The sequence below is a fragment of the Hylobates moloch genome, unplaced genomic scaffold (assembly GCF_009828535.3).
Source record: "Hylobates moloch isolate HMO894 unplaced genomic scaffold, HMol_V3 SCAFFOLD_2, whole genome shotgun sequence".
Classification (NCBI taxonomy): Eukaryota; Metazoa; Chordata; class Mammalia; order Primates; family Hylobatidae; genus Hylobates; species Hylobates moloch.
In genome coordinates this window covers 24,562,605-24,584,894 of record NW_026652277.1, presented here as the reverse complement: position 1 = coordinate 24,584,894, position 22,290 = coordinate 24,562,605, and the positions used below count along the sequence as shown (strand labels likewise).

The 22,290-nt window shown below is 40.0% G+C and overlaps 1 protein-coding gene across 6 annotated transcripts in view; it reads left to right on the top strand.

Moving 5' to 3' along the window:
* The window catches only part of LOC116479343 (uncharacterized), a 168,082-nt gene that overhangs the window by 21,841 nt on the left and 123,951 nt on the right, over window positions 1-22,290 (top strand). For 5 of the 6 annotated variants that reach the window (XR_009211308.1, XR_009211310.1, XR_009211306.1 and 2 more), the window contains one exon: window positions 5,976-6,113. The gene's annotated coding sequence lies outside the window, so the exon portion shown is untranslated. Of the gene's footprint in view, window positions 1-5,975; window positions 6,114-6,728; window positions 6,882-22,290 lie in introns of those variants that run through there. The other variant, XR_009211312.1, reaches the window with a different exon arrangement.

The following is a 22,290-nucleotide window of genomic DNA, read 5'->3' as shown; positions in this document are numbered from 1 at the left end:
ACACTGGCTCTTAATGTTTCAAACATACCATTGGCCTTGATCAGATGTTATTTTCAGGAAAGAAAATAGTCATGCCTCTGGGGCTTTAGCACACTAAAAATTGTTCTGAAATTTCAAAATACTCCAAAGTTTCATAATCAGCATAAGTGTTCAAAGGGAAGAAATAAACATACACAGCTTATTTTTTTAGGGCCTATTGTTTTATTTCAAGTTTGATTTTACTTATGTCTTATTTGTTTTACATGATTATCCTAAGCAGAATGATGTAGCTATGGCAATGCTTAGAGAATCTGTGTGTAATGCTCTGGGCAGCAGGCAGGCATCATACACTCCGGAGCAAGGAGGAAGATGACATCAAAGAACCTGAAGACAGAGCACATTTACTTTTCTGATTCAAATTACTTTGTTTGGAAAAGAGTAAACACAATTACCTTAACAACTGAGCTGGGAGGCTTTGAGGGTTTAACACTGCATTGTTTTCCCAGGGAGAGGATGGGGACTGCTTAGGATCAGGGAGAGAGACCTAAAGAACCAGGTGGTTTTATTTGTTTTCACTTTCTTCTCTTTCCAGAAATGAGTTTGAGTAGTTATAGGGCATTTGATTGAGTTCCTTAAAAAATTAACTTTGTTTATTTTTCTTATTTAAAATGGAATTAATGTTCATTATTTAAAAAATTAGGACAAAAGAGAAAACTTGTGAAATTCCATCACCAAAACTCAGATTTTATATCCATTTCTAAATATATATACACCTCCCCCTGCCCTTCCACTCCCACAAATGTGATAGCATGCCATTCATTGTTTCATTATTTGCCTTTTTAACTTAACATATTCTGGAAGCCTTTTACTCTCAGTCTCTCTAGAGCTGCTTCATTCTTTTTATCTATGACATAGTATTCTATTATATGGATGTGTTCTGGTTTATTTTACCTGTCCTCTATTGATGGATATTTAAGTAGTATCTAATCTTTTGCTAGCACCAAAAATGTGGTAATTATTATTCTTGTGTTTGTGTGAGGAGGTGGAGTTTGCAGTGAGCCGAGATCATGCCAATTGTGAGAATGTGCATGAAGTGCAAATTATTAGAATTGAAATTACTGGGTGAGAAGGTATGGGCATTTGTGGCTTTGATAGAAATTGTGTTGCCATATTGCTTTCCATAAAGATCATACCAATTTACATATCCACTACACATATATGCGAGTGCCTGTTTCCTCACACTGATCAAATTTCTCTATCTTTGCCAGTCCATAAGGTGAAAATATTGCCTCAATGTATTTTAATGTGTACTTTTTATACAAGTAAGGATGAACATCTCTGCGTAAGTTTAAAGAGCTCTTTATATTTCCTTTTCTTTTTTTTTTTTTTTTTTTTGAGATGGGGTCATGCTCTGTTGCCCAGGCTGGAGTGCAACCATAGTTCACTGCAACCTCAAACTCTGGGCCTCAAGTGCTCCTCCTGCCTTAGCCTCCTGAGTATGTATTTCCTATTCTGCTGAACTGTATGTTCATATCCTTTGCTCACTTCTCTATTGGTTTGTTTTTCTTTTCTTGTCAATTTGTTATTGCTCTTTATGTATGATAATATTAGTACCTTTTTTCTGGGATATGAGTTACAAACATATTTACCAGTTTGCTGTTTGTATTTTTCTCTGTTTAGTAGAGTAAAATATAAACAGCAAACTGGTAAATATGTTTGTAATATTACTTTGTGTAGTAAAGTAAAATACAAAAAGTTTTTATTTTTATTCAGAAAGTTTTTATTTTTATGTAGTCAGATATCCATTTCTTATCTTTTCTGACTTAAGATTTCTATGTTATACTTAAAGAGGCTTTTCCCAAAATAGATTTTTAAAAACATCTTTCTATGTTTTTACCTACTTTGTATATGAATGTATGTTTAATACATCTGGAATTTATTTTAGTGGGATATATAATGTAAAAAAACAGCTTTAGGGCTGGGTGCGGTTGCTCATGCCTATAATCTCTGCACTTTGGGAGGCTGAAATGGGTGGATCACTTGAGGTCAGGAGTTTGAGACCAGCCTGGCCAACATGTTGAAACCCTGTCTCTACTAAAAATACAAAAACTAGCCAGGTGTGGTGGTGTGCACCTGTAATCCCAGCTACTCGGGAGGCTGAAACAGGAGAATTGCTTGAACCCAGGAGGTGGAGTCTGCAGTGAGCCGAGATCATGCCATTGCACTCCAGCCTGGGTGACAAAGCGAGACTTTGTCTCAAACAAACAAACAAAACAACTTAGTAATATTTTCCATATCACCGCCCATTTGCCTCAAGACTATTTCTGGACATTCTGTTTTGTTCCATTGATCAGTTTGTCTAATTAGACACCAGTTTTTAAAGTTTTATTTAATTATTTGTTTAATTTAAATTGTTTTTTAAATTGTTTAATTTAAAAATTTGTTTAATTAGACACTTTGTTTTTAAAGTTTTAGTTGTATTATATATTTTAAAATTAGACAGAGCTTGTTCCCTTTTATTCTATTCCATTTCTGAATTTTCATGGCTGTTCTTGCATGTTTATGAAAATTAAAATCAGCTTGCTGAGTTCCCCTAAAAAATTATTTCAACCTTTCTGTTGGAAACATGTTGTTAATAAATTTACAGATTTATTTAGGGAAAATTGACATGTAAGGATGTTGAGTCTTTTTCTAAGAACATGGTATTTTTTACCATTTTTTTTTTCAATTCTTCTTTTGTGTCTGGCAACAGATTCTTCTCATTCCCATCCCTAGCAAAGGGAATCCCTGCTAATGAAGTGCTCACAAGAGGATAAGCTTCCTGGAGAGCCGTTTTGACAAAGCAAGATTTTAGTCTAACTCCTGTATGATTCTAATCTTTTTTTTTTTTTTTTTTTTTTTGAGACAGAGTCTCGCTCTGTCACCCAGGCTGGAGTGCGGTGGCGTGATCTTTGCTCACTGCAAGCTCCGCCTCCTGGGTTCACACCATTCTCCTGCCTCAGCCTCCTGAGTAGCTGGGACTACAGGCACCCACCACCACACCTGGATAATTTTTTTGAATTTTTAGTAGAGACAGGGTTTCACCATATTGGCCAGGATGGTCTCAATCTCCTGACCTCGTGATCCACCCATCTCGGCCTCCCAAAGTGCTGGGATTACAGGCTTGAGCCACCGTGCCCAGCCAATTGTGATCTTTGAGAATTGTTTTTCTGCTTATTTAAATATACACAGGTAATGCTTTTACACCTGTGTACCATATCAGTAACATATAAAAGCATTTACAAAATTATCCTGCATAATTTTGCTTTATGGATTTAAGAGGCTAGCAAGATGATTTTCTGGCCTCTAGGACTGTGCTCTTGCTTTCCCCGTCCCTCTCTCTTATATTTATATTTATATTTAATGTTTAAAACAAGATGTTTTTATATTGGAATAATTTTAGATTTACAGAAAAGTTCTAAAGATAGTACAGGCTGGGCACTGTGGCTCATGCCTGTAATCCCAACATTTTAGGAAGCCAAGGCAGGAGAATTGTTTGAGCTCAGGAGCTCAAGACCAGCCTGGACAATATAGTGAGACCTTGTCTCTACAAAAATTAAAAAATTAGCCAAGTGTATTAGTGCATGCCTGTAGTTCCAGCTACTCAGGAGGCCAAGGCAGGAGGATTGTTTGAGCCAGGAAGATTGAGGCTGCAGTGAGCTGTGATCACACCACTGCACTCCAGCCTGGGCAACAGAACGAGACCCTGTCTCAAAAATAAAAAATATAGTACAATATTCCTGTGTTCCTTCCACCCAGTTTGCCCTACTGTTTATATTTTACATAACTATGGTGTATATGTCAAAACTGAGAAATTAATGTTGGTACATTACTATTAACTAAACTCTAAACTTTTTTCAGGTTTCATTAATTTTTCCATTCATGTCATTTTTCTGTTCCAGGATCCAACCAGGATACCACATTGCTTTTAGTAGTATTTCTATTTGATTAGTCTGAAGAGGGAGTCAGCAACCTAATACTTTGCAGTCTCTGGGGTTATCCATATTCATAAGGCTGGAGGAAACCCTTTGTGGCCACAGAATCAGATCATATGATCGCATGATACAGCCTTTGTGTCCTACATATGCCTTCCTGTGTTTGCACTGTTCCATTAGTTTAGCCTAAGTGTGTGTGTGTGTGTGTGTGTGTGTGTGTGTGTGTGTGTGTATGATAAATCAACACTTTTAGTGCCTTGTCCCTCATTCAAATACTATGGATAAAGTTGACATGCATATTTTGATGAAACCATTACTTGTTTTCATACTCTCCACATTTGCCTGATCTACAAAGACAAATAGTATGATTTGGTTCAGTGGTTAAAAAAGAGCATGCGGTCTTAAAAATCTGTGTTCAAATCCTAGCTCATATACTGACCAGCTATGTAATCTTGGGCAAATTCCTTAATGTCTCTGAGCTTCGGTTTTGTCTCCTGTAGAATGGAATAATAATAGAAACTTCCAGAGATGATTTATGCAGATTTCTTATACAATAGAAATTCTGAATAACATGTAGTTTTTATACACTGGCATCACCCACTATTCCTCTTCTTGAATAAGGTTTATATCCAGCATATTACCCAGGCCCACTGCTTGGGAATTATCAGTGTGATTTTTATGCTGTGAAAGAACAGGTCTGGGAAGAAGTTTGGATAATATGGTCAAGTACAGAGACCACACACTACTCCGGCTTCTCCTTTTTCCGTGTGCTGCTCTTTTACTCAGTACTGAATGTTTTCCCTGGTGTGCTGGTGGGAAGGATGGAATTGGCTCAGATACATATGATTTATGCAGAATCTTTATGCAATAGAATTTCCTAATAAAACCCAGTGGGGTGGAGGAGTATGGAGCAGAAAGAATCACTTCCCTTCTCTCAGGTGGCCCTGAGTGTGGTTGCAGCCCTTGAGTGTCTGCCCAGGTGGGCCTTGCCAAGAGGCCGGGTGGCCTGGGCTGGGCACAGTTCACAGGCCTGATTCTGGGAGAATCTCCTGCTCTCTGTTCTGTGGCTGCAGCTGTGGGGGCTCTTAAAGAGCTTCCACTAAGGGTAACTTTGGGTCCTTCTGTGTGCCACTTCCAGGTTCTGTTGCTAGAGGGAAATTTTCTAGTTTACCTGGAAACATATGGAAAATACCACAAAATAGGAGAAGGGGGCAAAGGTGAGCTCCTTGGTCTGTTCCACAGACCATCCTGAGCTAGACGGAGAGATTCCAGTTCTGGGTATTTCTGAGAGATTTATTGTCATTAACATTCTTTAGTCAATACTATTATCTCTACAAAACTTGACACATTTTGCATTATGGAAATAAGTGTTTCCTAGCTTTACATATACAGGCCTTCCATCTCAGCTCACATATTTCTTTACCTAGGGGTGATGCTAATGAGTTCTTCTTTACTTAATCTTATTTTTCTCTATCTTAGGGATGAAATCCTACAAAATATATATCTATGTAGAGAGATATATAGATATATACAAAATTTTCAAGCTATAGAATTATTTCAGGTGCTGAATAGAAAATTCTTTATGGGACAAACAGAACCTTATGTTCCTGAGTTGCTCTCATCTCTAATGATGTTTTTAAAAAGTTTTGGAAATATCTCATAGATAATACATACCCTCCCTCAAGCCTATCCAACAATAAAATAATCCCTAAACCCAGTAATAAATAATCCACATGCCTACAGCATTCTTGCATTCTATTTCAGGGTCAGGGACATGAGAATGGAAAAGGTTGATTTTTAGTGTATTGTATTTTTGTAGAATAGACTGACAATTTTTTTTCTTTGCCATGGTATATTTAATATAGGATGCTGTTTTACATTTTTTACCACTTCTGTTCAAAGCTGGTGTATGGATCCTTACATCTTTGAATATGAATATAAATTATCATGACAGTATTATGGAAAAGAAAGAAGTCTAATACATACATTTCTTGCACTGCTTTCTTTTTCTTCTTCTTCCAGGAAAACCAGTTTGGCTATTAAGGGAACCTTTCGACACAGAGCAGAGCAAGATAAGGCCAGGTATCAGAAAGAATAGCTGTTTACCATCAAAGCAACTGGGTTCCACACAGACATGGTATATTATACACAAAGACAAAGGTAAATGCTCCATGGTTTTTATGAATAATTTACTGTGCTTACATAAATGCACTAGAGCCTCTAGAATTCTTACTGATCACATTACTTTCCTCTTCTATTGTTAAAAAAATAGTTAACTCATCAAATGTAATTTTAAAAGTCAGCTTTCTGGATTCCCCCTCCCTCTCCCCCATAACCTGATGCTTCTGGTGTGTCAACACCTGTATATCAGAGAGGAATGATTTTTTCCATGTGATAAATGCCATTTTGGTGATGCCATATAATGAAAATTTACTAGATTTTCGTTTATCAAAGTGTCTTTCTCTGCTCAGTTTCAAAAAGCCGGAATTTTACTTGGAGTGATATATTTCTTGGGTTAATTTATATTTTATAAATATATGAAATTATTAATTCATTCTATCTGTAGCATGTGTGGACCCTGAAGCTTATGGCAGTGCCGTTATCTGTTGTAGGGATGCAAACATGCTCTTTGATGTGTTATTCTTGGGGACTTGGGAGGATAAAGATGGAATACTCATTTGGCCCAACTCTCCAGATGGGCTGAAAATGCAGCAGTGGTTTATGTGCATTTCCACAGATCAAGGTTGTAACTTTCTACTCTGTACTATGTTGTAGATAACGAAAACTTCAGGAAGTAGCAGTCTCAGCTGATTTTGCTCCTGCCTCTCTAGGATGGGGCAATGGGCATCACCAGTGTACAAACGTGCCTTCCGGCACATGCTTGCCTTAGTAAAGTGCCTGCATGTTCACTGTGTCATGTGGAGTATCCTACCCTGGAAAGATGTCAAAAGTAAATCATCATCATCCTCATGTACAATACCAACATATCCTAAATCCTGTTCTGAATGCTTTATTTATATTAACTATCTTGTTCTGGTTTTGTTTTTGTTCTTTTTCTTGAGACTGGGTCTTACTCTGTTGCCCAGGCTGGAGTGCAGTGGTGCAGTCACGGCTCAGTGCAGCCTCAGACTCCTGGGTTCAAGCAATACTACCACCTCAGCCACCTGAGTAGCTGAGACCACAGGCACATGACACCACACTGGCTAATTTTTAAAGTTATTGTAGAGATGGCATTCCACTATGTTGCTCAGGCTAGTCTTGAACTCCTGGCCTCAAGCTATTCTCCTGCCTTGGCTTCCCAAAGTGTTGGGATTATGGGCATGAACCACTGTGCCTGGCCTTAACTACCTTTTCTAAAATTTTATTATTATTATTATTATTATTATTATTATTATTTTGAGGCCAGGTCTCACTCTGTTGTCCAGTCTGGAGTGAAGTGGCACGGTCTTGCTCACTGCAGCCTGAAACTCCTGGGCTCAAGTGATCCTCCCACCTCAGCTTCCTGAGTAGCTGGAACCACAGGTGTATACCACCGTGCCTGGCTAATTTTTGTATTTTTTGTAGACACAGGATCTCACTTTGTTACCCAGGCTGCTCTTCAACCCCTGGGCTCAAGTGATCCTCTCATCTTGGCCTCCCAAAATGCTGGGATTACAGGCATGAGGCCACCATGCTTGGCCTATTTAACTACCTTAATACAACAACCCTGTAAGGTGGGCTTTTTAAATAGACCTAACAGATGAGGAAAGTGAGGCACAGAGTGGTTACCCGTATATCTCTCTTATTCGCTGGCCCCACACCTGTGTTCTTTTAGTGGATGTGAACTGATTCTTGGCATTGAGAGTTATTTTTGGTTTTATCTTTTTGAGACTTTTTCTTCTTTAATGTGTTAATTCATTCTTACAGTCAATAAATATGTGGAGGGACACTATGGGACAAGCACTGTGGTAGGTGCTGAGGATGTAGTCACAGACAAACAGACATAATGGTGGCCCCACAAAGCTTACAGTCTATTGAGAATACTGATGTTAAACAGATAAGAACAGTAGACTGCACGGGTGGTTGGGGAAATGCTGGGTGCTGTTGAGGAAGCGAAGCAGGGTAATCTAATCCAGTCTTGGGGTCAGAGTCATTTCCCAGCAGGGGACTGAAAAGTAGCCAAGTGAAGAGAAAAGAGAAAATTGACCTCCACAGAGGAAAGCCCAGGGGAAGGCAAGTAGGAGGTCTGTGAAAGAAATAGAAGTTGTTGCTTGAGGAACTGAACATTCAGGTTAGGTCTGGAGTGTGGAGCTGGGAGTGGGAGACGGTGGGAAAGACACACTGGAGAGGCCAGCAGGGGTGGAGGGTGGAGGTCCCAGTAGGCCACTGTGAGTTTGTACTTTACCTCCAAAGAGAAACCTGTAAAGGGATAATCAGGGAAGTGATGCCATCTGGTACACACCATCAAAAAGATCTCACTGCTCAGTGGACAATGTTCTGAAGTGGAGGCAAAACTGGATTTGGAAAGCCATTAGTTGGCTGTTGTAGTAATCCCCCAACCACTGGAGATGCTTCTTTTATAACTCCACGTTTGGGGATGCTGACAAATTCTCTCCTCTATCTGCAGACATTGAGCATGGTAAGGCACGAAGTGCCTACGTTGCACCAAAGACCTGTGAATAAGAATATGTGGTGATTCGTGTAGCCAAGTTGGACTGATCCAAGGCCAAGCAGCCTGTGCGCTCAACTGATGAGTGCTGGGGAGAAATAGAGCTCTGGGCAACATAGGGAGACCCTGTCTCTACAAAAAATAAAAAAATTTAGCCGGGCACGGTGGCTTACGCCTGTAATCCCAGCACTTTGGAAGGCCGAGGCGGGCAGACCACGAGGTCAGGAGATTGAGACCATCCTGGCGAAACTCATCTCTACTGAAAATACAAAAGCTGGGCGTGGTGGCGGGCGCCTGTAGTTCCAGCTACTCGGGATGCTGAGGCAGGAAAATGGCGCGAACCCAGGAGGCGGAGCTTGCAGCGAGCCGAGATCGCGCCACTGCACTCCAGCCTGGGTGACAGAGCGAGACTCCGTCTCAAAAAATAAATAAAAGAAAAAAATTTAGTGGGGTATGGTGGCTCACACCTGTAGTTCCAGTTACTTTGGGAGGCTAAAGTGGGTAGATTGCTTGAGCCTGGGAGGTCGAAGCTGCAGTGAGCCATGATTGCGCAACTGTACTCCAGCATGGGCAATGTTCATAGCATGAAGTTGAAGCGTACATACACCTACAAAAGGTGACAATATATTAAGAGACAACCAGGATTATATTATGATTTTTGTTTGCCTTAGGCACTTTTGCCTTTGTGGGCCCCTTTCTTCATCAAAGAAAAAATTAAAAATATATCCTATAAATGTGTTCAGAAAAGAATATAATCCAGGCTGGATTTGTTATTCTTATTTTCTGTTTTTTTAATTCTGATTTTAAAAGAAATTAAGCATTTTTGTGGACCTCTAGGCACTACGCTACTGCTGCCTAATGGATAAGATGGTCCTGCTTCCAAATAAAAGACACAGTGAGAAAAAACAACTCCAAAGAGGAGGAGATTTGATGTAAACTATGGCTCTGTGGGATTCAAATTTAGCCAAAAAGATGACTCTAAGTGCTTAGTGGCCACGGCCAGGTGGAGATAGAATGGTCAGCTGGGTCGAGTCTTGAGTGCAGTGAGAAGGAAGTGGGGACAGGTGCATAGTGAGAGAGGCTGGAGATCCCTTTTTATCTGAGGCTAGCTGTGGAGTGTGGGAGGAGATTACTAAAAGACACTGTGCAGGGTGGGGCAGAGACCAACATAGGCCCTTGTGGGCAGGGAAGGGCCCATGGGAAAGACGGGATCTTCTGTGGGTCCTGGGAACCCTGGCCAGGACTCTGAGATCCAGAGAGTAGAGTAGGGGGATCCTGGGGGTAATGGCAGGGACAGGGGCAAGACTATGTAAGGCAATCTGGAAAGGCACATTGAATCAGGAGAGAGGTGGTGGCTACTATAACTTGGATCATTCCTCATTCATGGCAACATCATTCTAGTGCTCCTTCTTGTGTTGCAGAGCCCGTGGTTTATAGACACCCTTGCAGCTGGAGTGCTGGATGTGAATTAGGTTGGACCAATCAGATGCATCTCGTGAGACTTGAATTCAGACCTAAGGTGGGAGAAGCATAGTGTATGACACAATTTTGCAAAAGATAAAGCCTGAATCCAGTTCAAGCTTCTGCTTGCATTGTGTCTACTACTAAGCCATCACATTTCTGAACCTAGAGTCAAAGAGGCAGGGCAGATTACTGCAAAGTTACATGGCAAAGGGCACCGACACGGGGAGAGGTGAAGAACTACCGCCATTATGGCAATACACTACAGGGAGTAGCATGATACAATTCCCGTGTTAAAAGGACCACTCCAGCAACTGTGTGGAGAACAGATTGAAGGGGAGCAGGATTAGAAAGAGAGGGAGAACACACAGGAGGTTATGGCAAGAGTCCAAGTTAGAAATGAGTTTGGAGTAGGGCAGTAGCAGTGGAGATGGTGAGAACAGGTTGAATTCTGGACATATTTTGAGGATAGAGCTGACAGCACTTGCTGATGGCTGAGATGTATGATATGAGAGGTAGGGAGGAATGAAAGGTGACATTCTGGTTTATGGCCTTAGCAAGTGGTTGTCATTCTTTTGAGGCTACGGTAGTCCAAGAAGTGATTGGATGCATGAGGAATGCATGAATGTGTTCACTTGTGATAATTCATTGAGCTGTAAATACTGTGCATTATTTGCATGGCTTTCTGCAATCTTACATATGTTGCCTCTCACTTAAAAACCTAGGAAAAATTTGGTAGAAAGATGTTTAATAAATACTGAGAGTCAGGCTCACCACTTCCTCTAACTCATCCCCTTGACCCATAGACTCTTCTTTTCAACTATCTGTTGAATTTATTCTTTCTTTCCATCTCCCTTGTTCATGCTTCAGTTCAGACCTCTTGCCCGGACAATTGCAGTGGAGCTAATTTATCTCATTGACTCTGGTCCCGTGTCTATCCTCACACTATGGCAGGAACATCTTTATAAAATACAAATTTGATCACGGCTCTTTCCTGACAAAAGTTACTTCTTTATGGTATAAAGGTCAAACTCTTTCAGGTCTGGCCTCTACCTCACCATAACCAATCTTCCACTGCCCTCTCTTTCCCACTCTATATTACAGCCATCATGGACTGTTTTCAGTCTATGCAACACCCTGGAGCTTGTGCACAGGCATGCCTCTACCTGGAATGCCCTCCTTCCTCTGTTGGCCTGGATAAGACCCCACTCAATTGCCCACACCTCTGTGAAGTCCTCTTGGTTCCTAGGCAAAGCCTCCCCGTCCTTTGTGCGAGCACTTGGCTTTACCTTCCATGTGTTATTATAAATATCATACTGTATTGTAATTATTTTTTAAGGCAAAGCTTATTTTGTATTTCCTATTAAAGAGGCCTGAATAAAGTGAGGGAATTAGCCATTTAGATATGACCTATACAAAAAAGTAATAGAGGGAAAAAGCACCCCAAATCTCTCCATGTAAAATCTCTTTTCAGTCTTTTTTAATGCTATTTTTTTCTAACACATAGTTGGAAACGTATGATATAAATTCTGCCTTCTTCATGTAGTAACAGTGATTTTTTTCTCTTGATATTTAAAAATGCTTTATGTATTTTTGTGAAAAACCTATTTCCATGTTGCTTCTCAGCACCTTCTTTATTTGTTTTTACATGTGCTATTTGACCATCAATTTATTGGACTTAGTGCTTTTTATTGATTTGCATAAGCTTTTTATATACGATATTTTTTAGTTTAAAAATATCATTTAGAGCTGTATTAGGCTGCAAGTAACAGAAAACTAGGTGCATTATTTTTCCATTGCTGTGTAACAAATGATCACACACTTGGTGGCTTAAACCAAACAAATTTATCATCTTACAGTTCTGGAGGTCAGGGGACCAAAATGCATCTCATTGGGCCAAAATGGAAGTGTCTTCAAGGCTGTGCTTCCTGGGGGCTCCAAGGGAGCATCTGTTTCCCTGCCTTGTCCAGTCTCTAGAGGCTGCCTGTATTCCCTGGCTCACAATCCCTTTCTCTGTTTTCAAAGCCAGAAATGACAGGCTGAGTCATTTGCATTTTTGCATTCCCACCTTTGCTTTTGTTATCACATCTCCTTCTCTGACTCTGATCTCTCTCTTGCCTCCCTCTTCCACTTTCTTTTTAAAGCCAGTGTCTCACTTTGTTGCCCAGGCTGGAGTGCGGTGGCGCAATCATAGCTTACTGCAGCCTCAACCTTCTGGGCTCAAGCAATCCTTATGTCTCAGCTTCCCAAGCAGCAAGACTACAGGTGCACATCACCACACTTGGCTAATTGTTTTTATTTTTTTGTAGAGATGGGGGTCTTACTATGTTGTCCAGGCTGGTCTGGAACTACTGGCCTTAAATGATCCTCCCACCTTGGCCTCCCAAAGTACTGTGATTACAGGCATGAGCCACTGAACCTGGTCTACTTTTATAGACATTTTTAAATTACATTGAGCCTATCTGGATAATCCAGAATAAACTTCTTATTTTAAAGTTAGCTGAGTAGCAACCCTAATTCCATCTGCAACCTTAATTCCTCTTTGCCATGTAACATAACATAGACACGGGTTCAAGGGATTAGGATGCAGATATCCCTGGTGGGGAAGGGGTGGGGACATTATTTTGCCTCCCATACCAGGCATATAAACAAGTAAAGTGTTTACTTGTCTTATATAAAGACAAGTAATGTCTGGGGGAGTGGTGGAGAGGATCACAAAGAGAAAAATAAACAAAAAAGAAGGCTAGGGCTAGCGTGACATCTTAATTATGCCATAAAGTATCCAGTCTCTTTCCATCTTTCTGCTATGCCATCCTTAGCATGTGAGCCTTTGACTCTATGCTATTGCCTCGTGGTTGCCAGATGGCTGTTGAGTATCCAGGCATTTCATCCATGCTCCAGGAAAGAAAAAAGTGGTCGTGTGTAGGGCAAAGGAATGAAAGATGGAAGAGCATGTCAGCTGAGTATACGTCCTAGGTCAGATTCTCCAGAAGCAGCCCCTCACCCATTCATATGCTAGTGATTTACTAAGGAAGTGTTTCCAGGAGAAATCTGTAAATGGAATAAAGAAGGCAGCATAGAGAAGAGAAAGCCAAGCAAGAGTGATTTTAGGTCAAGGATTTTACAGTCTCAAGAGGAATCCTGAGTGTAAATTACGCTAGAGTTTGTGTCAGCTTGAAGCAAAGTGGCTCGGTGTACAGACTCCTGCTCCAGTTGATGGGGGAGGAGTAGTGGTGGTGGCAGTGGTGGGGATTGACCACCCAGGCCCTTGAGACATCCAGGCAAAGAGGCTGTGATAGCCCAAAGTAGTCCTCTGAAGAAAGTAACAGGTGCCTGTTGTTAGGGATACAACCCAGAGAAATAAGGGAGTGAGCTCACTGAGCAGGTAGAGAGTTGGAGGCGGTCTGGGCGGAGTACCATGACTTTGCTGCAGTTTATCTCTTTTATTATATAAAGCTTCTCTGGATGCCCTATTTAGCAAGCTCCAATACAGTCTTTTGATCCAGACTTATCATATAGCCACCTCTTCTAGCTGCAAAGATGTCTAAAATGGGATTTCTGATTGGATACATTGCCACTTTTACAAAATTGGGGGTCTGGCCGGGTGCCATGGTTTATGCCTGTAATCCCAGCACTTTGGGAGGCTAAGGCGGGTGGACAACTTGAGGTCATGAGTTCACAACCAGCACGGCCAACATGGTGAAACCCCACCTCTACTAAAAATACAAAAATCAGCTGGGTGTGGTGACATGTGCCTGTAATTTCAGCTACTTGGGAGGCTGGGACGGGAGACTCGCTTGAGTCTGGGAGGCGGAGGTTGCAGTGAGCTGAGATAGCACCACTGCACTCCAACCTGGGTGATAGATTGAGACTCTGGCTCAAAAAGAAAAAAAAAAAAAGGTGGTTGGGGGGGTTCTGTTAGTAAAGTAAAAAGGAGAGAACCATGCTAGGTAGACAACCATCAGACTCTTCCAAAATATATTTCGCATTTTGTTTAGTTTAACTTTTGGTCATTTTTTAAAACAAAAGATTAGAGATTTTACATAGTAGATATTTTCTTTTCTAATTCCTTCCAATATATCAAAGTTACAATTTCCTTCTTAAACAGAGGTCTGATAAATGTCAACCTATATTTTATCTGTATTTTCTAGTTCATAAAAATATTTAACTCTATTCTGTCTATAACTTATTTTGGTGACTAATGTCAAGTGATGCTATAGGTGATTTTTTTCACTAATTCCTAACCAATTTTCCCAATATTATGTGTGTGTGTGTATACCCATACATACATGCAAACACTATATTCTATTTGTTGGCTATGTGTGCCACTCCAGTGGTCTGTTGATCCTTTTGTCACATTTTAAAAAGTAATGTGATTTTATAACATATTTTTATTGTGATAGGGCAAGCACCCATCCTCATTTCTTTTTTTATTTTTCTTGCTTTGTCGTCTAGGCTGCAGTGCAATGGCACAATCTCGGCTCACTGCAACCTCTGCCTCCTGGGTTCAAGTGATTCTTTAGCCTCAGCCTCCTGAGTAGTGGGGATTACAGGCGCCCACCACCATGCCTGGCTAGTTTTGCAATTTTAGTAGAGACGGGGTTTCACCATGTTGGTCAGGCTGGTCTTGAACTCCTCATCTCAGGTGATCTGCCTGCCTTGGCAGATCTCCCAAAGTGCTGGGATTACAGGAGTGAGCCACCATGCCCGGCTTCTTTTCTTTCAAATTAGTATGGGTTTCATAAAATTACTTTCAACATTTATTGATATGATCATGTAATTTTTCTAACTGATCAATTTATATGTATGTTATTACTTAGCTCTGTTACATAACATCTTGAGCTTCAATTTTCTTCCCCCAAAAGAAGGTGTTGAATTAGGTGACTGTCAGGCTCCCATCCAGGTCTAACATTTTATCATCCTAAGAATTGTCTGTCTCTGAAGAAGATTCCACATGTTGAACGTGTTCAACTCAGTAGTTGTTGCTTTCTGCATGAACCAATAAGTGCCCGTATATAAGGTGTGAGGTGACAGCACTTCTAGAAACTCAGTAGCCTCTAGTCTTCCTGCCAGTACACTTCACTTTTCCTGACCAGCCTAATAGCGTCTGTCCTCAGACTCCAAAACTGACATTTCTAAACAAAAAATAGAGGGAAACAACAACTCAGATCATTAAATAATAATAGTAAAAATAATCAATAAATGACTATGTTGATCTATATTTAATCAATAAGTTAAACTTAGAACTGTGCCTGGTTCTTATAAACATAACATAATTACTAGCTGTCATATTTTCTTGTTATTTCTAAATTGACTATTTCATAATAAATGTTGAGATGGGAGATCTGAATTTATTCATCCTTTAGTTGGTCTCAGTTCACTCTTGCTTCTTACAGAGTTAGGATCTTCTCATTCTGAGACTCTCTAAAATTTTGGTCTAGTGTTTAGTTTTGTTCTCATGTTTTTTTGCACAATGTGGCTCCTAAATGTCAGTCAACTACTTCATCTGGTGCTTATCTAAGGAAACAGTTTTCCTTAAAATAGTGAAGAAAAGACTTGCTATATTGGACTTAGTGGGAGGTGATATGTCAATTTTCAGTAGATCCTTACTATTTGCAGATTGCACCTTTGTGAATCCACCTACTCACTGAAATTAATTTGTAACCCCCAAATCAATATTTGCTGTGCTTGCACACCCATTCACAGACCTGCAACAAACAGTGAAAAACTTTGAGTTGCGTGGTGCACAAGTTTCCCAGCTGAGGCTGAACCAGGCAATGCTCTGCCATCTTGTTTCAGTTCTCATATTGCCAACTGTCCTTTCTGAGATCAATTTAGTGCCATGTTTTGTGTTTTTTTGCATTTTTGTGCTCTTGTTGGTGATTTTGCTGTTTAAGATGCCCTTCAAGCACAGTGCTGAAGTGTTGTTTAGTGTTCCTAAGCTCAAAAAGTCTTTCATGTGCCTTACAGAGAAAAAAAAATGTGTGTTTGATAAACTTTGTTCAGGCATGAGTTATAGTGCTGTTGGCTCTAAGTTCAATGTTAATGAAACAACAGTGTATATTAAAGAAGGTTTCTTTAGACAGAAACACATATAAAACAAGGTTATATCTCGATTATGAAAATGTTGTGAACAGAGGCTTGAAGGACCCTAACCTGGTATGTCCTCTAGGAGCAATGGCTCAGGATTTGCTAATTTACTGTTTGCAGTAACTTTATAGAACATACCTACCACAAATAATGGGAATCAGGTGTCCTTTTCTACGGAATATTCCAGGATTATTTGGGCTACTTGTGAATTTCAACCTTGAGTGTATTCGTGCCACTCCCCACTCGCCAAAGATGGGACTCCCCTGTATATTACTTGAGCATGAAACAAGAAGCATTTACTATGCCTTCTTTCTTGAGGTCATTTAGACCTTGTTATTTAAAAGTCTAGTGAGGGGGGTTCATTGTTTAATTTCACAATGTCATATATTCAGTTTCATCCTTAAAAAATAATGACTTGTCTTAGGAGTACTGAATATAGTTTTTAGGGAGGAAAGTAAAATTGCACTCTGATTAATGATGTTATGGATTTCTCAGTGACTTAGGAAAGCATTTTCTTTTTTTTTTTTTCTGTTTCTTTCTTTCTCTCTCTCTCTCTTTTTTTTTTTTTTTTTTTTTGAGTCAGAGTCTCTCGTTCTGTCACCCAGGCTTGGAGTGCAGTGGCACAATCTCCGCCTCTCAGGTTCAAGTGATTCTCCTGAGTCAGCCTCCCGAATAGCTGGGATTACAGGTGCACACCACCACACCCAGCGAATTTTTGTATTTTTAGTAGAGACGGGGTTTCACTCTGTTGGCCAGGCTGGTCTCAAACTCTAGACCTCAAGTGATTGGTCTGCGTTGGCCTCCCAGAGTGCCGGGATTACAAGCATGAGGAAATGGTTAGGAAAGCATTTTCTTAATGATAAAAATAGTTGCCATTAAGTTCTACCATGTTCCAAGCACTGTACTAAACACTTTAGATACATTATTTTATTATCTTCACAACAACCTGCAAAATAGGGCTTGTATTAATTTCACAAATGAGCATCTGCAGATCAGGGAGCTAGATTTAAATCCACGTCTATTTGACCTTAAAGTCCAGGCCTTTCTACTAAAGCATTTGCAATAGGCACTAAAAGTTCATGTTAACTGTTCTTCCTTTTGTATACTGAACAAAGCACATTAGGAGAACATGAATCAAGTTTACTCATCTGACTTGAATGTGTCACATCAGCATCATCTTGACTCAAAGATGGCAAACAATATAATGAGCATAAGACAGAATCTACAAATTTGACTCATGGTTTGTTACTTTAACCAAGAAAGAGAACTGTACAGGAGAGTAAGAGAAAGCCACCCACCAGACCATCTATTTTTCTATTTTAATTAATAATTAAGTATAATACACAAATACTTGTCTAATATCTACATTGCATAACCTGAAAAAAAATCACATAATTCCAGAAATAGCACCTTTATAAAGCTCCAGCATGCACTGACATTTATGTCAAACACATAAAACAGATTATTTCTGCCAAAACTCTCCGGGTAATGGTAATTAAATAGATGTTTAGTTACTCCTATCCTATATTCTGCACTAAGTTGATTAACCTGTTTAATGAGTATATGAGAATGACCAAAGCTGACCTCACATCAAAGAGCCCCATTGTTGCTGTGTGCTGACCTGAATTTTAATTGTGCACTAGGTTCTTTAATTGCACCAGGGATGTGCTAGAGAATAGAGTAGGTATTTTAAGCGGCAGTGGGTTTCTTGTCCCAGATGTGTTCAGTTACTTGTAACATGCAGTATTAGATGCTAATTTGCACATCCAGGCTCTGAACACTGTCCATCTTTGCAAAGATTCGCAGTTTAACAGTTATGTTTGATGCAATTGGCAGTGGCGATTAGTTCATATGCTAAAACTTACCTTCATGTATTATTAAACATCACAAAGGAGTTGAGAAAAAAAGAGTCTGTAAACGAGTCAACAGTGACTAAATTCAGATCCAAACAGTCTTTGGGTCTCCATTAAGGCCTCCCACCTTGGTCTTCAGCCTCCATGAGAACCCTTAAGGGCTGATGTGTTTTCTTTACTGAGCACTGTCACCAAGGACCAATTGTTACTTCAATCTACAGGTACCAGGTGGTAGACAATAGGAAGCTAGTTCTTCAGTGATAACATTGATTTTTTTAAAGAACCCCAAAACTCAATAATATTGACTGCAGTCTTCTAGCGAATTCCCCTTTAGTTTATTTTTGTAAGCAACTTGAAGAGGGTATTTTAGCTTGAAGAGGGTATTTCATCTTGTGAGAAGATGAAGATGTTCTGAACTCATTTTTCATAGCAGTACTTTTTTTTTAAACATTGAAGGTCATATACTTCTGCTGCTTAAGCCTTAAAAAATAAGTGTCTTAAATTTTTTTACAACAAGTTTTTTGGTGGGGGGAGGTGCATATATAAATACAGATAAATAAAGTACTGCTGGAGGTGCAAGGTGAGCCCAGTAAGGATAGGAAGGGGCTCAAATGACTTCTGTCCTCCACTGTTTTTTTTATCATCTGTGACATCAGTGTCCCCTGCTATAAAATGGCATCTACTCCAGGATGGATAGCAGGGGTGTGAGCAGTGGGCATTGCAGTGGGGCTTAAAGGAATCATATGGGGTCAGTGGTGATCAGAGTGTGTATATGTCTCTGATTTGCCTAATCCCAGCAGTCTTGGATTTTCAAAGCTATTTTCTTTTACTGTTTTTCTTCTCGTGCTGCCTATGTTGCTCGTGTAGTTTCTTGTCCTAACACTAACTTGTACTATGACCTTAGGACACTCATTTAACTACTTTGGGCCTCAATTTCTTTATTTGTAAAATAAAGATTAGGACATTTTCTCCAAAGCTTGTTCCAGTAAATGCATTGTCTGCTATTTTGTGGTAGTTTTGTCAAAGTATTTTGCTAAGATGGTTAAACTATTTCCTAAAATCCCTTTTCTTTTTTGAGGTATTTTTGGATTTTATTTCATGTACCTCCACAAACATTTAAAGAACAAACCCAGTCTGTTGATTATGGATGGTTGTATGGATAGATAAAGTAACTGGACTCCAGATAGTCTCAAAATGTTATTGGGGTTTTCTCCCCCAGAATTGTGGTTAATTTTCTGAAGAGAAATATCTATGTTGTTCATGCTGGTACATTATCACAGCCAGAAACAGGCCACGTTAGGAAAATTAGGAAAGATGGGGCAGTAAAGGTGTTTGTGTCATTGGCAGAATCCCATTAGTGGTAATTCTGTCTCTAAATAGAAAGCACTATATGATTTTATTGTTCAGGGAAGATTGTAGCACATCAGCTGGGCCTCTCCTTCACACAATAAGTCAGCAGGTGGCTAAGGAATTTTTGTTCCTCAGTATGTCTGGCTAGCACTAATCCCATGTCTAAGTGGATAGTATTATGTGTTCACTGTGTTGACTGGAATGCCCTGCAGTGGAGCCTACTGTAGATGTTGACAACAGCAGCAGAGGCACAGACACATTCTAGGCAGACAGTGTCTGCATCACCTTTCTTAGGACTGCTCAGCTGAGGAACGGTCCTTAGGCAGATGGTGGCAGTGGGGGATGGGAGGGAGTGCTGAGGATGGAGGGGACAGAAAGAGAGGAGACTCAGGGTTCACTGAGGCCAGTGAGATACAGGCCCCTCTTAGGAAGCAACTATCCCATAAATTACCTGTCCCATAAACTACTGTGAGTAGTCTTTCTTTATCATGATCAAAATTTTCTTTTGCTGGCTTTTTACATTTTTTCAGCATCTATGTCTGCATTCCTTCAGGTTCATATTTTGGTTCCAACCTAACTAGAAGTGGGGAGGCAGCATCAGGGTTCTGGATGTCTGGCCACTGGTCCACATGTTTCCTCATGCCCTGTGCAGAGCGAACAGCAGTCTGCCCGGAACCATGCCCCTCCGCAGCAGCCCTCCCCAGGAGGGCTCAGGAAGCCCCAAGGGACTTACAGTAAAGGGAGTGGAGGTTTTGATTTTAACTCAGATCTTAAGTTTCTGCTCTTAACCCAGAAAGCTGGTTGAGGAAAAGCATCTACGCCTAAGCTGAGAGGAGGTTAGGTAGAGAATGTGACTTATGTCAACAGGAATGCAGGAAGAGGCACCATTAGGCTCCACAAAACACTAGTTCTGGAATCAAACTTAGATTTCATACAGCTGCAGTGCTTATTGTTACATGGTAATAATTGTAGGTTCGAGGAACAAATAAATATTTTACCAAAATGATTTTTGGTTGTTTTCTCCCATTTGGAAAAGATGGGTTAGGCGTAGCTGAGTTGTGTGGCCTCTCAGGCAGCAGGTTTTAGAATTAGTTCCTTACCTCTGAGGAGTTCAGCCTTTATTCAAATCACACTTATTAGTGGGTGAATAACTCAACCAAGTTTCTTGATCTCTTTGAGCCTCAAGCTCCTCATCTGCAACCTGGACCTAATGACATTAGCTATAGAAAATGGCCACTTTGAAGATACAAGAAGAACCTTTGTGAATATGTGATAAAATACTATATATATTTCAATCTTTTTCCTAGCCACAGTAAATATACAATGATTCTATTATGCACATGTTTTTGTATTAGTTTCATTCTAGTTTCCATTTTTGGTCTCTATTTTTGTTTTTTTGTTTCTCACTTCCAGTTTATAAATCTGCTGAATATATATATACACATATATGTATATATATATATGTGTGTGTGTGTATATATGTGTATGTATGTATATATGTGTGTATATATGTGTATATATGTATATATGTGTGTGTATATATATGTGTATATATGTATATATATAGTATTTGGGAAAAGACGGAGTATGTATAAAAAATTGAATAAGGTTCAGCCATTTTTCTAGTGGAACACTAAAAGAATTAGAAAAATATGCCAATTCCAACCTTCACCACTTTACCACAACCCAAGATCAGCCCTGCTAGCTTATACCAACCTCAATCACTGAATTATGTTATGTCAGGCATCATCTGTGGCCCCTTACTTACTGTCACTTTCTAGGGGAGATGATACTTGATCAGTGTTTACTTGACTGAAAAGGTCAGCTATGTTGGTCACATTGTATAGTCCAGCATGGACAGATCTTAGCTTCAGGCCATGTATATACTCCAGGGCTGCCAGGTTGGTGTGCTCTTTCCCCGATGCCATCACAGGCTGTCTTTCTGTGACAATATCTTTCAGTTCACACTGGAAAGGCCAGGAAAGCCATTCATTCATTCTATAAACAGTTAATGATTTACCAGTTACCATGGCAGGCACTCTGGGTGATGTAAGAATAGATAAGAGATGGGCCTGCCCTCTGGGAATGTGTAGTCCAGTGGAGAGACAACTATGTAGGTAGCTAAGCAGTTCAATGGTAGGGTGCTTGTGGGCATAGCCCCTGGAGCTGGCCTGCTCTGTCACTTACCAGCCGAATGACCTTCAGCACTAACTTCTACGTGCCTCAGTGTCCATATCTATAAAATGGGAATAATTATGGCACTTAAGAAATAAGGTTGTGGTGAGGGTTACTTGAATTAATACACATAAAACAGTGCCTGGCATCACAGCAAGCCCTAGATAGAGGATGATGATGGTGGTGGTGGTAGTGATAGTGCTCCAAGTGGGAGCCTGAGGAATTCATATCACTTTTATCCAGGAGGCAAGGGAGGGCACTGAAACATGATCTTATTGGGCAGGGGAGAGGGAGTGCCCTTCAGGTGGAGGATGCAGCACATGGACACAGTTAGAATGGAGAGAAGGATGTTCTGAGAATTTTTTAGTCAGGCAGGAACTGTTCCCAGCTCCTGAATTCTGAGCTTGGTGACAAAGTGGAAACAAGCATGACGTTTCTATCTCAAGGACATTTTGTTTGTTACCATGAGAGAAAATTGACTGGGTGGAAAAATATGGTTGTTAAATAATTGCGCTTGTTCAATAGACATAATCCATGCTGACAGTGGCAGGCAGGTTGATAACAAAAAGCACTTATCTAGTTAGCTTCAGATTGGGAAAAAACTTGTTAAAAAAGCAAGGATCTAAACAAATCTGAATGAATCATACAGGTTGGTACTATGGTCTGAGTTTAGTAAATTATTTTTTTAGCCCTCTCCTTCGCTCTGTTTTTCCTTTTTTTTTTTTTTTTTTTTTTTTTTTTTTAATGAGACGGAGTCTTG